The following is a 24375-nucleotide window of genomic DNA, read 5'->3' on the forward strand; positions in this document are numbered from 1 at the left end:
AGGAAATGGCTCCAGGAAGCAGAGAGAGCTCCTCTCAACACAGAAAGTTATGCATATCAAAAACATGCTCCCAATGATCTACCTCTTCCAGTCCTACCCTACTTGCCAACAGTAAATATCAAATTAATCCATATCAGTAAATTAAGAAATCAATTGAGTTATACCCCTCATAGTCTATTCCACATCTGAACATTTTTAAATTTTCTCACACATGAGCCTTTAGGGGCCACCTCATACCTAAACCATGACAATATATTGATATTAATACAATAAGTATAATATATTGTATATAATGTAAATAATATGAGATAAATATCAGCATTGTTTATATTAATATTCATTGAAGAATTCTGCATTAATAATTATATAAATAACTAAAAGATCTGGACATAATAAATGCATTATTTAATTAATTTTACTTTATGTCACTAGAAAACTTTACTTATATTTACTAGCATTATATAAGTATTAGTTATTTCTGCTCTGGAGTATTCTATTCCACATGGAAAGAAATGATTCAGAGGAGCAAGGACAGCCATGCTCATTACTTCCTGTGGGAGAACATCCCACACACTCTTCTCATGGCTCCCAGGACCTCCTTGTTCCTTAGGCTGTAGATGATGGGATTGAGCATACAGGTGAGGATGGTGTAGAAGACAGCCAGGTTCTTATCCTCTGCTGGTGAGCAGAGATTCCTGGGCCAAAGATAAGTATAGGCAAAAGGTTCACAGTAAAGTGCCACCACAGTTAAATCCGTGGAGCATGTGGTTAAGGTCTTTCTTCTTCCCTCTTTTGAGTGCATATGGAAGACAGCAAAAGGACCCATTCATATGAGGCAGTGATGCAAAGGAAAGGAAGGAGGGGAAAAAGGGTTGAACTAAAAATAACTATGTAGTCATAGACACAAGTGTCCATACAGACCAGAGGCACCATGGTTGTAGAGACACAGAAGAAGTTATTGATAGTCCTAGACCTTCAGTAAAGAAGATGTAGGGTATAGGTGGTATGTGACACAGAGTTGATTGAGCCCAGTGTCCAGGACTGCAGGATCATCTTCACACACTTTCTTTTACTCTTGTGAGTGGGATATTGGAAGGGGTGGCAAATGGCCACCAAGTGGTCATAGGCCTTGGAGACCAGAAATAAACCTTCTGAAATTGCCATGGTCATGAAGAACATTTGCACACCACAGGACATGAAGGAGATGTTATTCTGGCTAGAGAAAAATTTGATCACCATCTTAGTTGCAGTGGAGGATATGAACATCACATCCATGAAGGAGAGCTGGCAGAGGAGAAAGTACATGGGGGTGTACAGCTGGGGATCCAAGAAGATGAGGGCAGTCATTGCTGAGTTCCCCACCAAGGCAAGAACAAATACAAGGGTAATGAAGAACAAGAGAAGTAAGTCTGTTTGGTTTTGGGGTAATAACCCCAATAAAATAAAATTGTGTGTAGTTTTGTTCCATTTCTTCATTAAAATTCACTTCTTTAATTTCCTTGAAAGAAAAACAAAAATAGAAACTAATGGCAAAATATTAATTAAAACAGAAAAGTAGATTAAAAGGAATTGACTTTATTATTTAGGATGAATTATTTTTCCTTCAACAGTTTAGCCTTTGTTTAATTCCTTTTCATTCCTGAATTAAATGTTTCTGCCCCAGTTTTCTCTCTGGTACCCATCTTAGCAAGTCATAGACAGATACAAGTTCTTAATATGTAAACTCTAGTACCAAATGTATCATACAAAAGGAAGTAGCTGGAGACTTCCTTCCTGATGTCTCCTGGCAGGAGCATTCCTCAGGACTATGAACCAGTCTCAACACCTTAGGAAGCCAGGGTCCTTGCTTTCCCACTTCCTCAACTCTGCACTCATGTTTACCACAGACCTGGACTGTGTGACTCAGAAGGTCTCTGTAGGCTTGAATCTGCATCCTCAGCAATCGTGCCTGCTCCACATCTTTAGGTTCTGCTCTTTCTTCCCCATGGACACTACTGTAGGTGAGTAACCAGGGTCTTCTCCCAGGAGCTGTGCTGCTCACCTTCTCAACAGAAGCTTCTCTGGTAGTGCTAAAAGTGGATCACCATCCAAAATCATTCTTCTTTAGCTGTAAACATATCCTGTGTCCCATGAGATCCACCTTCATTAGAATGTACCCTTTGGACAGTCTCTAATTCCCAATGAGGTTTTCGCTTTGAATCCCCACAATCTCAAAATCAAACAGTTTTCCAAACACATTTTTCTTATCTTCATAGAAGCAACTCACATGTGATAAGCATGAAATATGCAAAATTTTCACCCTATTTCTTATGACAGCCATCTAGAAGTAGCGTGAAAATGGAAATATAACATAGGTAAGAAAACCTTGTCACATTCAGATATTCTTTTTGTCTATATAAAAGTCTTTGAGATGCCTGACATTCTGTGAATCATTCACATTGTTTCATACATCACAATCTGTTTATACCCATTTATGTGAATTTATGTGTTAATGTCTTCATTTTCAATAAATTACCAGAATTCATTGATAGGAATAATAGTATTTTCAAATACAATTTTGCTTTGAATCAGATTTTGAGCCTGTTTGCTTACTTCACACTTCCAATGGTGTGATAAGTGTTTATTAAATGCTTTACTGTGTGTCCAAGGAGTCATTCAATCAGATTGTGCAACTTTGACTCTCCCCCATGAGTTCAGGCCTAATTACATACTTCAGTATAGGTCAGGCATCTGGACCTTGCACAGGATTCTCATTTCCCTCCCTGTCTTGCATTTGAGTTTCCTAAGGTGGAGGCAAGAGGTGTTCTTGCTGGTTAGCTCTTCACCTAGGAAGGAACCCGAGCAGAGGCAGCTTCCTGACTGTAGCTTACAGAGTTGCCCTGTTCAGAGGTATTTATTTAAGCGACACAACATAAGTTAGATGACAATTATTCACACTAAAAGAAATCAAAATGAGAGATCAATGATTATCTTTCCCTTCCCAGAAAAAGTGTTTTTCTGACTTATTATGCCCAGTACTTTAGATGGAAATTCATCTGTCATTCAAACCTTTGTAGCCAAACCTAAGTTAGTCAGAAGGGATAAAGAAGGACATTTCATATTGCTTAAGGGAAGCATAAAACAGCAAGATATAACAATTTTAAATATTTATGCCCCAAATGATGGAACATCTACATATATCAAACAAACCCTTCTCAATTTTAAGAATCAAATAGAGCAAAACATATTAATAGTGGAGGACTTTATCACACCACTCTCACCACTGGATATATCCTCCAAACAAAAACTGAACAAAGAAACTACAGAACTACATAATACAATCAATGATGTAGACTTAATGGATATTTACAGAGTATTTCATCCATCATCGAATGAATATACTTTCTTCTCAGCAGCTCATGGATCCTTCTCCAAAACAGACCATATGCTATGCCACAAAAAAGCCATTAGTAAATACAAAAAATATAGGTCCTACCCTGTATCCTATCAGACCATAATGGAATACAATTAGAAATGAACAATAAAATAAGAAACAAAAACTTCTCATATACCTGAAGACTAAATAATATGCTACTGAATGATGAAATGATAACAGAAGACATCAGGGAAGAAATAAAAACAAATCTTAGAAGTAAATGAGAACAATGGCACAACATATCAAAATCTCTGGAACACTATGAAAGCAATACTAAGAGGAAAGTTCATTGCATTGAGATCACACATTAAAAAAAAGTCAACAACTAAATGATCTAACATTATACTTCAAAGCCCTAGAAAAAGAACAGATCAACACCAAAAATAGTAGAAGACAGGAAACAATTAAAATCAGAACTGAAATCAATGAAATTGAAACAAGAGAAACAATTCAAAAAATTGACAAAATAAAAAGTTGGTTCTTTGTAAAAGTAAACAAAATTGATAAACCCTTAGCCACACTATGAAGACAAGGACAGAAAAACTCAAATTACTAGAATTCATGATGAAAATGGAAAGATCATGACAGACACCATTGAAATACATAACAAAATTAGAAGCTACTTTGAAAATATATACTCCAACAAAATAGAAAATATTGAAGACATCGACAAATTTTTAGAGACATATGATCCTCCCAAACTGAATCAGGAAGGTGCACATAATCCAAACAGATCAATTTCAAGTACTGAAATAGAAGAAGTCATCAAAAGCCTACCAACCAAGAAAAGCCCAGGACCAGGTGGATTCTCAGTAGAATTCTACAAGACCTTTAAAGAAGTACAGATACCAATACTCCTCAAAGTATTTCAGGAAACAGAAAAGGAGAGAACCCTTCCAAATTCATTCTATGAGGCTAATATCACTCTGATACGAAAACCAGACAAAGACACATCAAAGAAAGAAAACTTTAGACCAATATCCCTGATGAACATAGATGCAAAAATCCTTAACAAAATACTGGCAAACTGCATACAAAAATATATTAAAAAGATAGTGCACCATGATCAAGTGGGGTTTATCCCAGGAATGCACGGTTGGTTCAACATCCAGAAGTCAATAAATGTAATTCACCACATCAATAGACTTAAAGTTAAGAATCACATGATTATTTCAATTGATGCTGAGAAAGCATTTGATAAAATACAGCACCCCTTCATGCTTAAAACACTAGAAAAAATAGGAATAGTAGGAACATACTTCAACATTGTAAAGGCTGTTTAAGCTAAGCCCACAGCCAACATCATTCTTAATGGAGAAAAACTGAAAGCATTTCCTCTAAAAACTGAAAGAAGACAGGGATGCCCTCTTTCACCACTTCTATTCAAAATTGTCCTCGAAACACTTGCCAAAGCAATTAGACAGACCAAAGAAATTAAAGGGATACAAATAGGAAAAGAAGAACTAAAGCTTTCACTATTTGCTGATGACATGATCCTATATTTAGAAGATCCAAAAGACTCCACTAGAAAACTTCTAGAATAAATAAATGAATTCAGGAAAGTAGCAGAATATAAAATCAATACGTGTAAATCTAATGCATTTATATTCATAAGTGATGAATCCTCTGAAAGAGAATTTAGGAAAACTATTTCATTCCCAGTAGCCTCAAAAAAATAAAATAAAATACTTGGGAATTAATCTAGCAAAAGAGGTGAAAGACCTCTACAATGAAAACTACAGAACATTAAAGAAAGAAATTGAAGAAAATCTTCAAAGACGGAAAGATCTCCCATGTTCTTGGATAGGCAGAATTAACATTGTCAAAATGGCCATTCTACCAAAGGCACTATACAGATTCAATGCAATTCCAATTAAAATCCCAATGATGTACCTTACAGAAATAGAACAAGCAATCATGAAATTCATCTGGAAGAATAAGAAACCCAGAATAGCTAAGGGAATCCTCAGCAGGAAGAATGAAACAGGGGGTATCGCAATACCAGAACTTCAACTATATTACAAAACAATAGTAACAAAAACGGCATAGTATTGGCACCAAAATAGACAGGTAGATCAATGGTACAGAATAGAGGACACGGACACAAACCCAAATAAATATAATTTTCTAATACTAGACAAAGGTGCCAAAAATATGCAATGGAGAAAAGATAACCTCTTCAACAAATGGTGCTGGGAACACTGGAAATCCATATGCAACAGAATGAAACTAAACCCCTATCTCTCACCCTGCTCAAAAATCAACTCACAATGGATCAAGGACCTTGAAATCACACCAGAGACCCTGCATCTTATAGAAGAAAAAGTAGGTCCAAATCTTCAACACGTCAACTTAGGATCAGACTTCCTTAACAGGACTCCCATAGCACAAGAAATAAAAGAAGCATCAATAACTGGAATAGATTCAAACTAAATAGCATTCTCTCAGCAAAGTAAACTATCAGCAATGCGAAGAGAGAGCCTACAGAGTGGGAGAATATCTTTGCCACTCATACTTTAGATAGAGCCCTAATTTCCAGAATATATAAAGAACTCATAAAACTCTACACGAAGAATACAAATAACACAATCAACAAATGGGCTAAGGATATGAACAGACACTTCACAGAAGATGTACAAGCAATCAACAAACATGAAAAAAAAGTTCACCATCTTTATTAATAAGAGAAATGCAAATCAAAACTACACTAAGATTCCATCTCACCCCAATTAGAATGGTGATTATCAAGAATACAAGCAACAATAGATGTTGGAGAGGATGTGGGGGAAATGATACACTCATCCATTGCTGTTGGGGCTGAAAATTAGTGCTCACTCTGGAAAGCAGTGTGGAGATTCCTTAGAAATCCTAGAATGGACCTACCACTTGACCCAGCTATCCCACTCCTCGGCCTATACCCAAAGGACTTAAAATCAGCATACTACAGAGATACAGCCACATCATTGTTCATAGCTGCTGAATTCACAATAGCCAGACTGTGGAATCAACCTAGATGCCCTTCAATTGATGAATGGATAAAGAAACTGTGGTATATATATACAATGGAATATTACTCAGCTGTAAAGAATAATAAAATGATGGCATTTGCAGGCAAATGGATGAAATTGGAGAATATTATGTTAAGTGAGATAAGCCAATCTCAAAAATCCAAAAGACAAATGATCTCACTTATAAATGGATGATGACACATAATGGGGGATGGGAGGGGGGCAAGAATGGAAGAAGGAGGGACTGTGTAGAGGGAAAAGAGAGGTGGGAGGGGTGGGGGAAGGGAAAAATAATGGAGTGAATCAAACATCATTACCCTATGTAAAAGTATGATTATGCAAATAGTATGCTGTTACTCCATGTACAAACAAAAACAACATGTATCCCATTTGTTTACAATAAAAATAAATTTAAAAAATATCATGCCTAATTCCAAACTTTGGTCTAGGTCAGACACTTGGACCTTGAAGAGGATGTTTCTTTCTTCCTGGCCTGCTTTTTAATTTACTAAGGGGCAGACATGAGGTGACTTTCTTGCTGAGTTGTTCACCTAGGAAGGAATGTGAGCAGAGGCAGTTTCCTGACTGTAGCATAAACAGGTGTGCACTTGACCTGTTCAGACTTAATTATGCATGGGGAAAAATAATCAAATGTCAATCATAGAGAGAATTCATAAATAGAAATATATGCTATAAATTTTCATTCCTAGACAATTTTCTGTGATTATTGTTGCCCAGAGAATATGCATCTGCACCTCAACTCTTCACAGCCTCTCTTCAGGTACTCTCATCCTCATAGGAAAAGTTACAAAACACCAAATTCCCATCACTGTGATGCATTCATTCCTTAAAAGTATGCTCACTGTTTGTTTTATGTCAGTGCTCCTAGGCATAGACTTGATAGTGATTAAAATACTCAAGGTTCTGTAATCTGTAGCTAACATTTAATTGATGATATAGATAATAAAAACCACAAGTTCAAATATATACCATGAGGTTATATATTCATTCATATTAGACAAAGATAAAGCAAGGAGGAAGGTCAGAGGGACAGCTGGGCAGAGCACTAAGGAAGTGACTCCAAGGAGGTGCTGGGAGTGCCTTAGGCTGTGGAAAATTCTTCACAGACTGAGGAGCAGAACCAGCCCTAGAGGGAAGCTGCCTGGTCCTCAGCACAGCAGCACAGACAAGAGTGCTCTGGAAGCTCTATGTATGTATATAGGGAGGCATGAAGAATTAGACTCTGTTCTGGACCAGGTGAGAGACAAGTGGGTGTGGCATAGGGTCAGATCCACTCTGGAGCTCACACAGGAAGCCTGATTGAGCTGAGAGCTGAGAGGAGGATCCCATGGCAGAGACTGGGTACTGGGCAATGAGGATAGTAGGGCTACCCTGGGTTTAACAAAGGAAACCAAACATACTAGGGAACCCTGAGACCTGGGCAATCAAAATACCTGGGTGTTGCTTAGGGACAGGGTGGAACCCATTGTATCCTCTGTCTCTATTTCCTGGCTCAGGGACTACTATATAGTAGGCTCTCAGTAGACCTGCTGATTAACTGAACCAAACAATAGAGTTAGGTGTAAATTAGTAATATAGACCAAACTAATCAAATGTGACTAAATAATTTTTTTCTCAGTCTATATTATACTCACCTAACAAGGAAGACATGAGAACCTCTCATGGTACATCTTCATTCCTTTTCTTAGTCTATGTTCAATTTCAGAGGAAGAAATGTGCCAGCAGCCCTGGCAATGCCAAGCAGTGAACATACTCTGGTTCGAGTTTATGTATTCTATGTGTTAGTCATTTTAAAGGGAAACATATGTTTACAATTAGATTCTCTACTGTATGGGTTACAGTTCAGTGTCATAAAAATGGTTTTGCTGTACTTAAAACAATAATGATTTATTTCTAAAGAGAAGACTACCTTGTTTTCAGGAAATGGATGAGTATAATTCCTTCCAGGTTCTGGTATAATTAGGATTAAAGATTTTAGGATCTACAACACTGGAAATTGACAAGAGTGTTTATTTCTATTAGTGACAAGTGATTTTATTGAATATGGAAACTTATTTCTTACATGAAACACCACACTCTTGGGGATATTAAACCTGGATAATATTTTTCCTGTGGCTACATGTTGAGTCTATGTTTACCATTTGCATTGTTCATCCTGATTCATATTGTTCAAATAGAGTCAGTCAAACCTTCATTTGATGGGGCCTAATAAATGTTAAGTGCAGCAAGTGTAGGACCCTGAGTTTATCTTGCAACTGTAACAGGTAATGTATACATTTTTTATTTTTAAAAAAATTTAATTTTTTCTAATTAGTTGTACATAATAGCAGTATGCATTTATACATTTTGATAGATCATACATAAATAGAGTGTTATCTCTCATTTTTCTAATTATATACATTGCGGGATTACATCTGTCATGCAGGCATACATGTACATGAAGTATTAATGTCTGTTTCACTCTACTATCATTCCTTCCTCCATTCCCTTTCTCTGCCCTTCACTCCCCTATATCTAACATGAAGTAATTCTTTTCTTCCCTACCCCCCTTATTGTGAATTAGCTCTTGCATATCAGAGAAAACATTCCACCTTTGGATTTTGTACTGGGCTTATTTCACTTAGCATGATATTCTCTAACTCCATCCATTTACTAGTAAATGCCATAATTTCATTCTTTATTAAGCTGAGTAATATCCCATTATATATATGTATATATAGATATGTATATACATATATGCATATTACATTTTTGTTATCCATTCATTTGTTGAAGGGTATCTATGTTGGTTCCATAGTTTAGCCATTGTGAATTGAGCTGCTATAAACATTGATGTGACTGTGTCACTGTAGTATGTTGATTTTAAATCTTTTGAGCATAAACCAAGGAGTGGATAACTGGGTCAAATGGTGTTTCTGTTCCTTGTTTCCTGAGAAATCTCCATACTGCTTTCCATAATGGTTTCACCAATTTGCATTCCCACCAGCATTGTATGATTTTACATTTTCCCCCACATCCTCATCAACATTTATTGTAGTTTGTATTCTTGATAATTGCCATTCTGATTGGAGTGAGATGAAATCTTAGAGTAGTTTTGATGTGCATTTATCTAATTGCTAGAAATGTTGAACACCTTTTCATGTTTATTGATTGATTGTATATCTCCTCTGAAAAATCTATTCAGTTCCTCAGTCCATTAATTGGTTTATTTCTTTTTTGGTGTTAAATTTTTTGAGTTCTTTATATATCCTCATCTTCATCTGAGATGCATATGGTAAAGATTTTCTCCCAATCTGTAGGTTGTCTATTCACATGATTTATTGTTTATTTTGCTGAGGAGAAGTTTTTAGTTTGAGTCCATTCCATTTGTTGATTTTTGATTTAACTTCTTGTGCATTAGGGGTCTTGTTAAGGAAGTCAGAACCTAGGCTGACATTGTGTAGATTTGGGCCTTCTTTTTCTTCTAGTAGTTACAGGGTTTCGTTTCTAGTACTTAAGTCTTTGATCCTCAGTGAGTTGAGTTTCATGCAGGGTGAGAGATAAGGGTTTAATTTCATTTTGTTACATGTGGTATTCCATATTTCCCAGCACCATTTGTTGAATGATTCATCTTTTCTCCAGTGAATTTTTTTGGCAAATTTGTCTAGTATAAGATATCTGTATTTATGTGGATTTGTCTCTGTGTCTTCTATTCTGTATCACTTATCTACATGTCTCTTTTGGTGCCAATACCATGCTGTTTTTAACTTTTTGCTTTCTTCCAAGGTGCTGGGGATTCGAACCCAGGCCCGTGCACACACTCAGCAAGCACTCTACAGGGTGAGCTACTCGTCCACTTCCATGCTGTTTTTTTTTTTTTATTACAATTGTTGTGTAATATACTTTGAGGTCTCATATTATGATATCTACTGCTTCACTTTTCTTGCTAAGGATTTCTTTGGGTATTCTGGGTGTCTTATTTTTCCAGATGAATTTCATGGTTGCTTTTTCTAGCTCTATGAATAACGTCATTGGGATTTTAATAGAAATTGCATTAAATTTGTGTAATGCTTTTGGTAGGAGGGCCATTTACAATATTAATTCTGCATATCCAGGAACATGGGAGGTTTCTCCATCTTCTAAGATCTTCTTCAATTTCTTTTTTAGTGTTCTGTAGTTTTCATTGTAGAGGTCTTTTACCTCTTTTGTTAGATTAATTCCCACGGTTTTTTTTTTTTTTTTTTGGAGTAGTGTTCTTCATTTTTCTTTCTGTGGATTCGTTACTGATGTATAGGAATGCATTTGATTTATAAGTATTGATTTTATATCCTTCCACTTTGCTGAATTCATTTTTTTAGTTCTAGAACAGTTTTGGTGGATTTTTTTGGATATTCCAATTATAGAATCATATCGTTGGCAAATAGTGATACTTTGAGTTTTTCTTTACCTACTTGTATACCTTTAATTTCTCTCTTATGTGTAATTACTCTAGCTACAATCTCAATGACACATGATTTAAACCGAAAAATTTCAAGCAATGAAATAGAAAATATCATTAATATCCTACCACTTTAGAAAGCCCAGTAGCACACAGATTGTCAGCCAAGTTCTACAACACCTCCAAGGATGAATCTACACCAATACTCCCCAAATTGTTCCATGAAATAGAAAACAAGAGAACCCTTGCAAACTCATTCCATGAGGTTCATATCACCATGATACCACAGTCAGACAATGACACATCAAGGAAAGAAAATTTCAGACAAATATTCTTGATGAACATACACACAAAAATTCTCAATAAAATTGTTACAACTCATGTACACAAACAGTAAGAAGATTGAGCACCTCAATCAAGTGGGGTTCATCCCAGGGATGGATGCAGGGTTGATCCAATGTATGTAAATCAATAAATGTAATCCATCATATAAAGAGACTTAAAAACAAGAATCAAATGATCATCTCAGTAGATGCAGAAAAAGCAACTGGCAAAATACAGCACCCCTTCATGTTCAAAACACTAGAAAAACTAGGGTAGTAGGAATATACCTCATTAGCATAAAAGTCATAAATGCTAAACCTAAGGCCAACATAATTCTATATGGAGAAAAATTGAAAGCATTCTCTCTAAAAACTGGAAGAAGACAAGGATGCCCTCTTTCACCACATTTATTCAACATTTCTTTGAAACTCTAGCCAGAGAAATTAGAAAGAAGAAAGAAATTTGAGCTAATGCACATTTTTAAAATGTTATGAACAACAGCACTAGACCAATAAGCAAATTGTTTCTCCAAATAATTCCCAACAATTTCATATGATAGCTGTAAAGTGGAACTAAGTGAATTCTATATTTAGCACATAAAGTCCTGAATATGTGTTGATATCCTCTATTCCTTCCATACTTTAAACATTGAGAAGACTCAGGCCCAGAGAAATCTATTGTCTCAACTAGAGTTGTACCCCTTGAGAGCAGCACATGCTAAAATTTTAAAAAGGTTCTCATCACCACATTTTACCCTTAAGTTTATTCTTAGTTTGTCCAAGTTTTTATGGAATAGCATATACTTTGTGCATCAGAATATGTTTCCTTATGATAGGAAAAAAATCTCCAAAATATCTCCATTAATTACAACTAACCCAAACCAACTTAGTTCAAAATCATTACCTTGATTCACCTTGTCTGAAGTTCTTGAGTTGGTATTTTGAGAGAAGTAATTTTTAATTAAACATCATCTTCTGACAGTCCACTGGATTATTTAAAATATTCAAACTCCAAGCCATGCTCACACTCTGTGAGGATAAGCAGTTGGGTCCTACCACTGAGCAGCAGGCCCTCATCTCACCAAGAACTCCAGACAGGAGAAGTCAAAGGCACCATGAAGAAATTCTCAGAACACATCAGTGCTCCCTGCTCCCACTTCTACTATTCTCTTATGCTGAAATCCCAAAGCTCTTCTCCCTGATGTCGCATTTCCCTAAGTTACGGATTTGTCCACACATCTTCCTTTGCTGTTGCCTTGTTTAAGCCACACCACAGCAATACATTTCACACTTACTCAGATTCTACACAGGGGGACAGTAAAAGGAGCTGCAGCATCTGGTGTGCAGGAGCCTTCATCCAGCAAGTTATATATGTTCTCCTTTCCCTCTAATTGATCTGCAATGTCCATGGCGACAGGAGAGAATCCTAGGCCATTTCACCTGACTTTGATGACTTGGAGATGAACCCAGCTCAAGCTTAAAGCAAATCCTCCAGCCTGCTCAGATTTGCAGCTCTTTCCTGCTGCTCAGAATTAGTTTTAGGAGGGAGGAACCCAGCTATTCCAGAACAGGATTGAGAGTTCTAAGAGATATTTGTTAATGTTCACCAAAATCCTTTGGTTTTGTAAGTTGGGGTCATAAGGATCAACCAGAAGCAGGCAGATCTTACAAGTGTTCAGCTGAGTAATGGGTACATTAGTAGTAGGAGAAATTAAATCAAACACTACTCTAGATTCCATAGTAATTTATTCAGATTAAGTTAATAATCCAAATTAAGTTAAATTATGCTATGATGAAATACTTCCTCCAGTTTGAGAGGCAGATCAGCTTTTTGTGAAAATGCTAATGCACTCAGCATTTTACTAAAGTGGAATGCAGACTCAGAGATCATGTGATAAAATGAGGCCTTAGACTCAGAGAGACAAGTGTAGCCTGCCAGATCCACTCCTGACTAGAAGACTGAGCTTGAAAATTTACTTATGACATTAGTAAGTAAATTTACTTACTAAGGATTTGTTGCCAAGTCCTTAAAACTAGACAAATTGGAGGAATATTACAGGAACTGACTAGAAATATGGTCTCATTCTGTAAAATCTAGTAAGGCATGATATGTCCAGATCCCTACACATTCCCTTGACTCAACTTGGAAAAAAAAATTTGTTGGGGAAACCTGATTGGTCAGAATCCAACTTTCTTGCCTCTAAATGGTTCAACCTTCTTCACGCTGCACCCAAACATTCAGCCTACTTCCAGGGATGGTGTGGGAGGTGGTCCTGCTCTTGCCTGAGCCAATCCTCCTGCTCTTGCATGGGATTCCTCTCTGTCTTCATCTTCTCTCTCCATCTTTCTCTCTGTTGCATCCTCCTCATAGCCATGTAAACACATTTTTAAAGAAAAAAATGTGTCTGTACAGAAACTAATCCTGCTCTCTAAACCAATATAAAATCAAAGGCTGTGACATTATTGGGAGCACCTTTTTCTGTTCATAGAGATAGAAATTATTTATAATTAAAGTGGAATGATATGGGTATTATGGGTAAGGTGTTTAAAGAATGTGATCAAGAATGGGAACCAGAGTGAAAGAGACTAGTCTGGATATGTCCACTTGAATCTGGGAGATTAGACTCTGTGAATAAATTCTTCACACTTAATGGGTAGGTGAAACTGGGTTTCCCAGGGTGAAAAGGTCTTTCAGAGAAGATGTTGACATTACACGGGAACTTGGTATGACAGGCACTTGCAGATTTTGGAAGAGTTGGAGGCCAGAAGGGACTATATGAAACAGGTATACATTAGTAACCAGATCTTCAGTATGTACAATGGCAAGGGGTCAGAAAGAGCAAGATGTAAATGGACCCCTTAGGACTGTATTTTAGGCATCTGTTCTAAGAGCTTCACTATGAAAAACTTTCATTGAGGGCTCCAATAATTGGTTCAAAAATTTACACTCTAGAAAATGCCAGCAGTCCCACCATCCCCCTGCTGCTTAGTTCATGGACCCTTCAGAAAGTGGCTATGTTGGCTTAGACAGAGGCAGTGCAGGAGCTCATCAGCATGAGTCTGACCTCACCAGGGTAAATCTATTATTATTGCTAAGACAATACTTATTCATCTTTCTGGGTGATCTTATGAATTTATACAGTGTGCAAATTGGGCAATAAACACTTTCTACTCTTCAAACATTAATTGTTTCACTGTCTTGAAAGCTTCACATTGTTCTAGACATTTGAAACCTATCATTTGTCACTGCAATCAGTCTTTATCCTACTGTTCAGAGAAAACTGAAGCTATTCTTTCTCCTCTTGTATCTTCAACTCACTTCCTCCTCTAACTTCTGTAGTTTGTGCCAGGCTAGTTCAGATGCTGGTAAGGATTCAGAGTCAAGATCCCAGACTCCGTGAGTTGGGTGGAAGTAGTCTTGTGGCGAGCAGCATGCAAACTCATTTATTGCAGGAACAGCCATACATTTTATAGGTTTCTTGCCCAATCACAATGTGGCACAGGAGATCAGACCACCAGGTTCTTATAAGGGTTCCCTTGGTAACACTGAGTCAACTTGGGACAGTTATTTACTTCCCTAGGTAGGAGAAGTGGAACTCTCCTCCCTGCAAGCTTTCCTTACATACTTGGGACATTCACTGCTGCCAGCCAAGAACTAAGACTTCTCCCAACAAACTTCATTCTCTCACCTCCTTCTTCCACTTCCTCCTCTCAAATCCCTCTTTCACATCCTCCTCTCACTTCCTCAACTCACCTCCTCCTCTCTCTGTTCCTACTTTTTTGTTGTCTCTTTGCCACTATTTTACCCCATTCTTCTAAGAGATCAACATTTTAGTTGCCACAATTGAGTGATAACAGATGGCATTTGTCTTTCAGTTCTGGCTATTTCACTTAATAGCTAGAATGTTGCTGCATTCTATTTATGATACAACATTTTCTTTATCCATGTACCCATTGATGCCCACTTTGGCTGATTCCCTATATTGGCCTTTGTGAATAGTACTACTAGAAACAACAAATTGCAGGCATCACTTTGATATAACCACCTCATTTTCCTTGGTTCTATACCAAGTAGTAGGATTGCTGGATCCTGTGAGAGTTTCACTATTTATTGGAACACTCAAACTGTTCCCCATAATGACTATAGTAATTAATATTATCACCAACAATGTATAAGATTTACCCTTTCTTTATATGCACATCAGCATTTGTGATTTTAGGTTTCTTGCATTTTCATAAAACCCTTTGTAACTTTTTTAAAATAATTTCTCACGGTGTTTAGATTTTCCTTTCCTTGATGACTTATGATATTGAGCATTTTTCATAGAACTATCATTCATATTTCATTGAGAATTTTATTAAACTCTTCCTTCATTTTATCAAAGTGTTACTTTTTACAAGAGTTACTTGATTAATATACTGCCTCTTAGCAGTAGAAACCGAAGTTTAGCATCTGATACAGATCTGTTCACTGAAACAATGAGGAGTCACATGAAGGCAGGCTCACTGGGACTCTTCCATTCCATAGAGGACATCAGCTTGTTCCCCAACAGATGGGCACATGTTTTAGCCTTTGTATTTGACAGCCAGTGCAACTTCCTTACTGGACAGTAGCACAGTCTAAGAATCTGCATTCTTGGGCATACATGCCCTTATCCATGGAATCCTCTAGTGTACGATCTCTGGCAAGTAGGCAGATTTTGGTGAAGCCAAGTGGGTAGTGGAGTCATTCCCATGGAAACTGCGGCTCTTATCACTTTCACCATCACCCAGGAGTATGTATCTTAGTACAAAATTAAAAAGGATAAATTTCTCCTGTGGTACCAGTTTGGGAAGTACAAAGTGTTTCTCAAAGCTTCAATATATGAGTTAAATCTATGATGATGTGTAGTAATATTGTGTGTATGTGTGTTTGTATGTTTATCTTGGTCCCATTATCAAATAATAAACAGATGTAACTGCTCTCAGTATTTCACAAAACTGAGCCCATAGACTAAGCATCTGAAAATTCTCCTCTAAGTTGTTATTTTCAGGTATTTTGATCACAGAAAGAAAAAACTTAGTAACACACATTGATACTGAGAATTTGGGCCATTGTTTTGACTAATCTAACCATATGTTTCAGAAGCATTTGAAGCTGGTTTGTGGGGACACTTTGGAACAGTTTGGAGATCCAGGCTGCAGAAGCTTTAGAATGCTGTAAGCTGAGTTTAATGAGATAGTTTGATGGAAACGCAGAAGTCCAAAATGAAGACATTAAAGTCTGTGCTCATGAGGTTTCAGAGGAGAATGAGTCTGTATTGAAAATTGGAGTGGAGGACATTCGTGTTATGTTTTGTTCATGTTGTAAGACTGTGTGAGAGACTTAATTTGAAAGTGGTGGGCTAATAAATCTGGTGGTAAAAATTTCAAGGCAGCACAGTTTTTAGACCATGCATTATGCATTTTGCTCACAGTTTTTATAAATTTCTACTGATAATCAGGATCAGAAGGCAGCAAATGAGGATTATGAAAACTTTTAGTTTGGCATAAAATTGCAGGTAAACTGGTGCCAAAGAAGGTGTTGTAGTTGGAGAAATTCTATCTAAGTACTTTTCACAGAAACAATAGTAAAGATGCCTTAAAGGCATCTCAGGAATTTGCAAGATTGCCCTATTGAAGTCTAAAGGGTGTAGCATGAAAACATCCTTTGAGAGAAGACCATAGGGCACCAGCTTACATAGGTTTGCCTAAGTTGTTTCACTGTGGTCAGTGCCCTGGCACACAGAGGCCACTGTAGACATGACCTCAGAGAATGCTGCCCCTCTTTGAACTGGTGGTAGACCTTAGCATCAACCACATGGTGCTGGTTATTCAGAAATATAAAATGCTAGAATTAATGGGGTCTTGAAGACTTCAACCAGGATTTCAGTTTTGCCAGGCAAAATGTGGCAGGTTAAGAATTTCTTTGAACTGCCCATGAGAGCTGTGGGAAGGAAGCCAAAACTGATGTGGGGACATGCCAGATTAAAAAAAAAATAGATGTCAATAATGTGAACAGTGTACTGAGAAAAGCTGCTGACTTCACAGAGAGCCAGGTTAAATTAGAGGCCACATTGGCTCAAATGGGCAAGGCCAAGCAGGCAGGAATGTCCAGGTTCTTTGGACAGTATTTCTCTCCACCACATATCCTAGATTCTGTAAGTGCAGTCATGGATCCTGTATGCTGGTTGGGTTTTGTAGTTGTTTTGATCCCATTCTGTCTCTCTGTGATGCCATTTCTCCCTTTTGGATTGGGATAGTTCACTCTGTGAAACTTCATATTGAATACATATAACTTGGTTTTGATTTTCACAGAAACTAACAGACAAGAATTTAAATTATTCTTAGTGGGAATAAGAAAAGTTAAAGGACTTGTAAATCTGGGCAGTGCTGGAACTGTGAAGAATATGGAGTTCTTGGAAATGAACTAAATGCACTTTGCATTTTGAGATGGACATGAGCTTTCAGGGACCAGGGGTGGAATGTTATGGTTTGAATATGAGGTGTCCCCACAAACACCTGTTAATGCAGGAATACATCAGAGCTGACCTAATCAGTCCATCCTGATTTTAATGGGCTGAATTGGTAGTAACTATAGGCAGGTAAGGCATGGCTAGAGGAGGTGCGTCACTAGGGGGGTGATGCAGAAGGTTTCATCTTCCCTGTGGCCCCTTCCTCTCTCTGCTTCCTGGCTACCATGAGCTGAGCAGTGCTTCTATGTCACCTCTTCTAACACAATATTTAGTCTCACCTTCAACCCAGTACAATGGAGTTGGCTGATCAAGGACTGAACCTCTGAAATGGTGAGCCAAAATAAATATTTCCTCCTCTAAGGTATTCTTTTCAGGTATTTTGGTCACAGCAATATAAAACTGATTAATCCATTGAGCTCATCAAAAGTATTCAAACAAGTTGATTAAATATTCAAGGAAGAAATACGTACTTAGTTTACATAGGAACTGGAAATGGACCTAACTGATTGGCATCTGAAACTTATCCAAAACTCCTTGGGCTTCCCATACTGCTGAACCAGAAGGTGGAAAACAGGCTCACTTTAATTCCCACTTTAATTATTCTCAATTACCATGATTAAGTGAATCCCAGTCAATCAGGGTACAGAACATTGTGCTTGGAATCCAGAAGATGCAGTTCTTCCTAGGAAATTACCCTTGTCACTGAAGAAACACATCGGTTCACTAAGAAAAACAAATATTTCTAGTCTAACTGAAATGAAGGCTTGTTTTACCTGTTAATTAAAGAAACTTATCTATTCAAACTTCTGGCAAATGGTAAAGGGAAGTGGAACTGTATGGGGAAAGAAAGTAGTCATAGTTGTTCATTTGTATTTTACTATAGCAACACGGTCTACAGTATCTATATTTTACATTGATTAATTATTTTTCCCTCATCTCCCAACACATTAACAATGGTACTGGTAAACTTTGACCTTATAATTTTTGAGGCAACAAAATTAATATTATTTTATACTATTTGAAAATATCTTTAAAATTCTCTTGATATTTCTTTAATCTATGTGTTATTAAAAAGTATGATTTTTAATTTTTAAGCACTTGGGAGTTACCCAGGCATATTAAGGTTTTTAATTTCTCATTAAATCCATTGTGGTCCAATAGTATACCTTGTATTTCTTTTTTTAATCTTACATTCAATTTTGTTTTCCTACAGATCCCTAAAACTAAAATGTTGTCATAGAACTTCCTTTAAATCCATTGTGGTCTAGCAGCATACCTTGTATCACTTTAATTTTTCTCAAATTCAGGTTTATTTTTGTAACAGAGTTCTAAAATGGAAACATCATCATAGAACTTCTGTTCTTTTAAATCCATTAAATTCTGTTTTATGGGCCAGAATGCTGTCATTTTTGTGACTGCTCTGTGTGGACTTGTGAAGTTTTTTATTTGCTCTTATTGGATGAAGTAGTCCATGGAGCTCACTTACATCCAGTTGCTGGTGGTGCTTATACTAATCTGCCTCCTGGATAAACTCAGTACTGATGGAGGGGTGTCGGGGGCTGCAGACCCCATCCTAGCCTGGCTTGAGGATTTCAGTGTGGCCCTGATGCAGGACATCAGTGTAGCCCTGATGCTGAGACAAAGAATTGCAACAAACAGCTGACATTGCTTGAAGAAGGAGCCCCGGCGCTGAGCCAGTAGGCTGACACTGATCAAGGACTGTACCCTGGCATTAAACCGGGGCAACATAGATTGCAACAAGGACTGTACCCTGGCATTGAGCCGGGGCAACATAGACTGCAACATCAAGAACTGGCATTGGGCCGGGGCAGCATGATCTGCAACATTAAGGACTGGCACTAAGCCGGGGCAGCCTGGTTTGCAACATATGACTGATACTGCCGTAAGAACTGGCCCTGGCACTAAGCCAGCAGCTGATGCTATCTAAGAAAGTGGCCCCGGCATTGAGCCAGGGCCAAAAAGAACTACTTTGATTTAGACAAAAGTGACTCGTGCTTGCACGCACCCTTTAGTTGCTCTGATTGTATTATATTGTAATCTTGCTCTCCCCACATATTCTATAACTGATTGTTCTTCTGTACCTTCTTGTATCTGTGCCCACTATGTACCTTTTTGATATGTAATACTGTAATCTTACTATTATACTCTGTAACCTGATTGTCTCACAATTCATATATATATAACTGTAACTGCCTTGTAAAATCATCATCATCATCATCATCATCAGAGAACCAGAGGATGATCAGAGGAGAAAGAGAGAAGAATAAAGAGCTCTGATGAACAATTGAGGTGCCGTGTTTCTCTCTGCGGGCAGAAGGAACGCGACAGAGGGGTGCTGAAGTCCATGTCTTTAATAGTAGTTCATCTCCTTCTCTGCTGCTCTGCAGTTTCCCTTGTGCATTTTGACAATATTGTTCAGTGCGTACCTATGAAGGGGTGTTGTGTGTCCTTTGAGAATGGGCCCCTTTATCAGTATCCTGACTTCACCCCTGATAATAGCAAATTGTGAGAGTCTCTAACTTTTCATCCAAGCAGGCAGAAGAGTATGGAACTTGGACCTGATTGCAGTGGCTGGCTTCAGAAGAAGAACTGGGACTCCAAATTCTCTGTGTGAATTGTGCTGCCAGATCCAGGTGGTCAGAGTTGGATTGAAATGTGCTGCAGGATTTCAGCTGGTGCTGGAGTAATGGAGAGAGTCCACAATGCTGATTAAGTCAGACATTTGTAGTCACCACATACTTGGTGTCAGGAGAAAAATACTTCCTACTGCTTTTGCTTGAGTTTCTATTAGTATAAAGTTAATGGATGTGCTGCATTGCTTTTGTATGTCATGCAAACATGCCTGCATATTTGATAGAAGTGTACATATACATGTGTATGCAGACATATATAGAGATATTGTTTTTCTACTTGACACAAATACACATATACATTTTCCAAATATGCATACAAGTTTAGAAGTCATGGGCTCTAATTAATAGTAAATGACAAATCAAACACTGGTGCATTCACTTTACAGACTAAATAATATTTGAGTGGGTCTGTCAATGCTCTGTCATAACATTGAAAGAAGAAGCTAAATTAACTTTGTATTATTTTCTGTTTCAGATCAATTTTTACCATATTTAGATCATAATCAATAAAATACATGTATTAGGTTTTTTTTCATTTAAACAATCAGTATGAGAACAATAATTATCAATGGAGAAGGTCATATGTTCTTTTGGGGTGCTTATAAGCACTTTATTTAGTTGCTCCACTAATGCCATAACATAGGCAATTTCACTATACAAATTTTATGGAACAGGAACTTGAAGTTCTTTTATAATGGCCATTCAGAATTTAAAAATGGGTAATGTATAGAAACAGGATGAAGTGCAAAGCAAAGAAAAAAATGAAGAAATAATCAGGCAAGATTGTGAACAGTTGTAGACTGTCAAAGCACCAAAATATGGTTTAGGATAGTGCCAAAGTGCACATTTAAACAGTGGATTAAAACATAGTTTCTCAAAGAACAATTATCAGGCCTTCAGAGTGACTTGGGTGCTTCTTCAGTTTTGGAATCACAAATTTAAATTGATTTAAGTGCCAAAATTCTTTTACTCAGGTACATCATGCTGGTTAAATAGTAAAGTTTCTTAAAATCATTAGTATTACTTGCATTTCTGTAAAAAATACAAATTACTTAATCAAAAATTGTTATATTAAAGAAAATGAATGCAAAATACTGAGCATATTGGTTACCATTTAGAGATGCAGAGTGAATAAAATACACCTGTATTGTCATCATACAATTGCAAGAGCTTAATTTCTTTACTTCACATAATTAAATCATGTTTGTTGAGCCCAATGATCATCACTGAGCAGATTCCAGCTTTGCCTGACACAATTCATGGCATTTGCTGCTCTTAACAGGTACCTCTTCACCTTCCCTTTCACTTTAGCCTGGAGCAAATCCCGGGGGCTTATCACTGCCTCACATTCCTTTACCCTGTTCCTAGCCAAAGATGATTTACCTTTAAAGTGACAGTGCTCTTGGGAAGGTGTGCCTAGGTGGAGAAAACTTCCAGTGAACACCTTGGACTCCTAATGAACATGGCACAGGTGGCCTAGATGAGAGTCCACAAAGCTGATTAAGTCAGACATTTGTAGTCACCTATCAGAGGATACACCATGACATGTATGTGTAGGGATTTCAGGTGAGTCAATGTACAGGGGAGTTAAAGTGCTTGATTTGAGCAAACTCCTCAGGTTGACAATAGGTGCCCTGTTTGAATGATTTAGAAATGCTATGAAACTCCTCTTTCCTGGAGGCCTGGAGACATTATCTTATAATAATAACATTTAGTACTAGTGGACTCTGAGAAGCAAGCAAGTTATGTGATCTGCACATGTGCAAAGCTAACTGAACTATGTAACCTAATGTAACTTGATATGACCCTGGAATAGATAACAAACTATACTGGCTTTCCCATGGGAGCCACTTCTTGCTCTTCACTATTTTGTGTGCTTGCCTTTTTATTAGCTCTCACCTTAACCCTTATAGCTGGACCCCAATTAACCTTTACAGCTGACATCCAAACAGGGACCCTTCTGGACTTGTTGATGGGAGAAGGGAATAGCTCACTGCCTGGAACAGGCTTTGATGCTCACCATTCATTGGCTGATACTGATCTCTCTGGAAAGCTATGGGATACTCCCTGTCTGATGCTCAACATCATCATACAGCTGAATTTTATTATTTGCTTCATAAGGCTAAGCATACTGTAAGTTATGCTGATCTTACTGCTTTGCTGTCTGAAATAGATTCTTGCTGTCCATGCTATCTGGAGAGTGGGTCTAAGACCCAAAGATTGGGAAGACATAGATAAAAAAAATTGCATGAGGAGCCAAAGGCTCCTATACCTGTGTTACATACTTGGCATTTGTGTTGAGATACTATCTCAAAAATAGACTTTACAGAGTCACAAATTTCTCTGGCAGTCTCTAAGACTGAAGTTCTTTCTCCACCATCTCCTTGCATTCGTACTCATTCCCCTCCTCTGTTTTCCTCCCCCAGTCCAGTCTCATTTATCTGAAAGTCTCAGGCAGGTAGCTGCAGAGGGAGAAATTCATACCTTGGCTGTCTGCCCCATTAGATTAAACAATGCTAATCAGCCAGAATATGAACAATTTCCTTTTGCTGTGTTTAAAAAATTAAGAAGTACAGTGTTGGAGAATGGAATTAATAATCATTTCATTCTTGATATGATAGATGGGCTAAGAATGGTTTATGCCTTGGTTCCCAGGAATTGAAAAGCATTGGTGAAAATGGTTACTTCTGCCCAAAATACAATGTTTTTGCAAGAATAATCTGATATAGCCCATGTTCAAGCTCAGGATAATGCTCAAGGAAATGTAAATATTGATTATGATGACTTATTTGGCAAGAAACAAAGAGGGACATTATAACAACAAGCTCAGTTGCCTGCAGCTGCCATTGCCCAGATTACAACTTTAGTGTGTAAAGCATGGAGGAGGATCTCAGACACTCGGAATTCATCCAAGTCATTTGCTGTAATTAGACAAGCCTCAGGGAAACATTTTATTAATTTTTTTTAACTGACTAAAGCTATTGAAAGACAAGTAGACAATTTAGAGGCTGCCAATATTCTGCCCAAACAACTGGCTTATAAAAATGCCAACCAAGATTGTAAGAAAGTGATAACATCTATTTACCATAAAGTAGATACTACACTTTCTAATTTAACAAAGGCATGTCAAACTGTTGGAAACTGAAACTCATAAAGCAGCTTTACTGGCTGCTGCTTAAAAGCCCCCCACCCCGAGAAACTTCGATATAATTGTAAAAACCTGGCCATCTTCAAAAGGATTGTAAGATGAAATAAAGGCCACAAAAATAGCCCAATCAGAAGTGCCCGATCTGTCATAAATATTTCATTGGGCTAATCAATGCAGATCAAAAACAGATATGTCGGGAAACCCAATTATGGGTCACCTCTTGACCCAGGGTCAAAGGAGGAGGAAACCTTTTCACCTGCAGACACATGTCTCCTTCACAAGTGTTTGCAATTCAAATGGAAGCGCCTTTCACAAATTCTTTCTTGCCACTAGAGGGAGCACAAGAATAGATTTGATTACTACTGAGGATGCTTAAATATATCTCCCTGAAATTTGTAAAATTGCTACCCAAATTCAAGGACCTCTACCTAAGGGTACCTTTGGTTTAATTTTGCCCCACTCCCACAGTGCTAAAAAAGGAAAATTTATAATTCCTGTAGTAATTTATTCTCATTTTACTGATATAATGCACTTTCAAGTTTGGTCTCATATGCCCTTAAATTTCTCACAAGGATCCTCCATACCTCAATTAATTGTCATTCCTTGTATTACTGCCCAACAACCCCTAAATGAAAGAGGGAATACAGGTTTTGGTTCCACTATTATATGACCATGTTTGCCTTTTACTAAAAATAGAGTAAATTTAACCTTTTGTTCAAATGAGCAGTCAATCATTGTGTTACTGAACACTGGTGCTGATGTTACAGTTACACTTGTCTCAATGTGACCTCATGCATGGCCCTTACAGAGGGTCACTCCAATTTTGGGTATAGGGCGCAATAATGAAGAGATGTCTAAAAGCTCTCTATGGTTGTGATGCTCCACCCCTTCCAAC

At 37.5% G+C, this 24375-nt stretch overlaps 1 pseudogene; it reads right to left on the minus strand.

The window, feature by feature from the left end:
- Positions 1 to 544: 544 nt before the first annotated feature.
- Positions 545 to 1476, minus strand: LOC124969921 (olfactory receptor 2L13-like; annotated as a pseudogene).
- Between the last annotated feature and the right edge of the window lie 22899 nt (positions 1477 to 24375).

The sequence above is a fragment of the Sciurus carolinensis genome, chromosome 18, assembly GCF_902686445.1.
Source record: "Sciurus carolinensis chromosome 18, mSciCar1.2, whole genome shotgun sequence".
In the NCBI taxonomy this organism is placed as follows: Eukaryota; Metazoa; Chordata; class Mammalia; order Rodentia; family Sciuridae; genus Sciurus; species Sciurus carolinensis.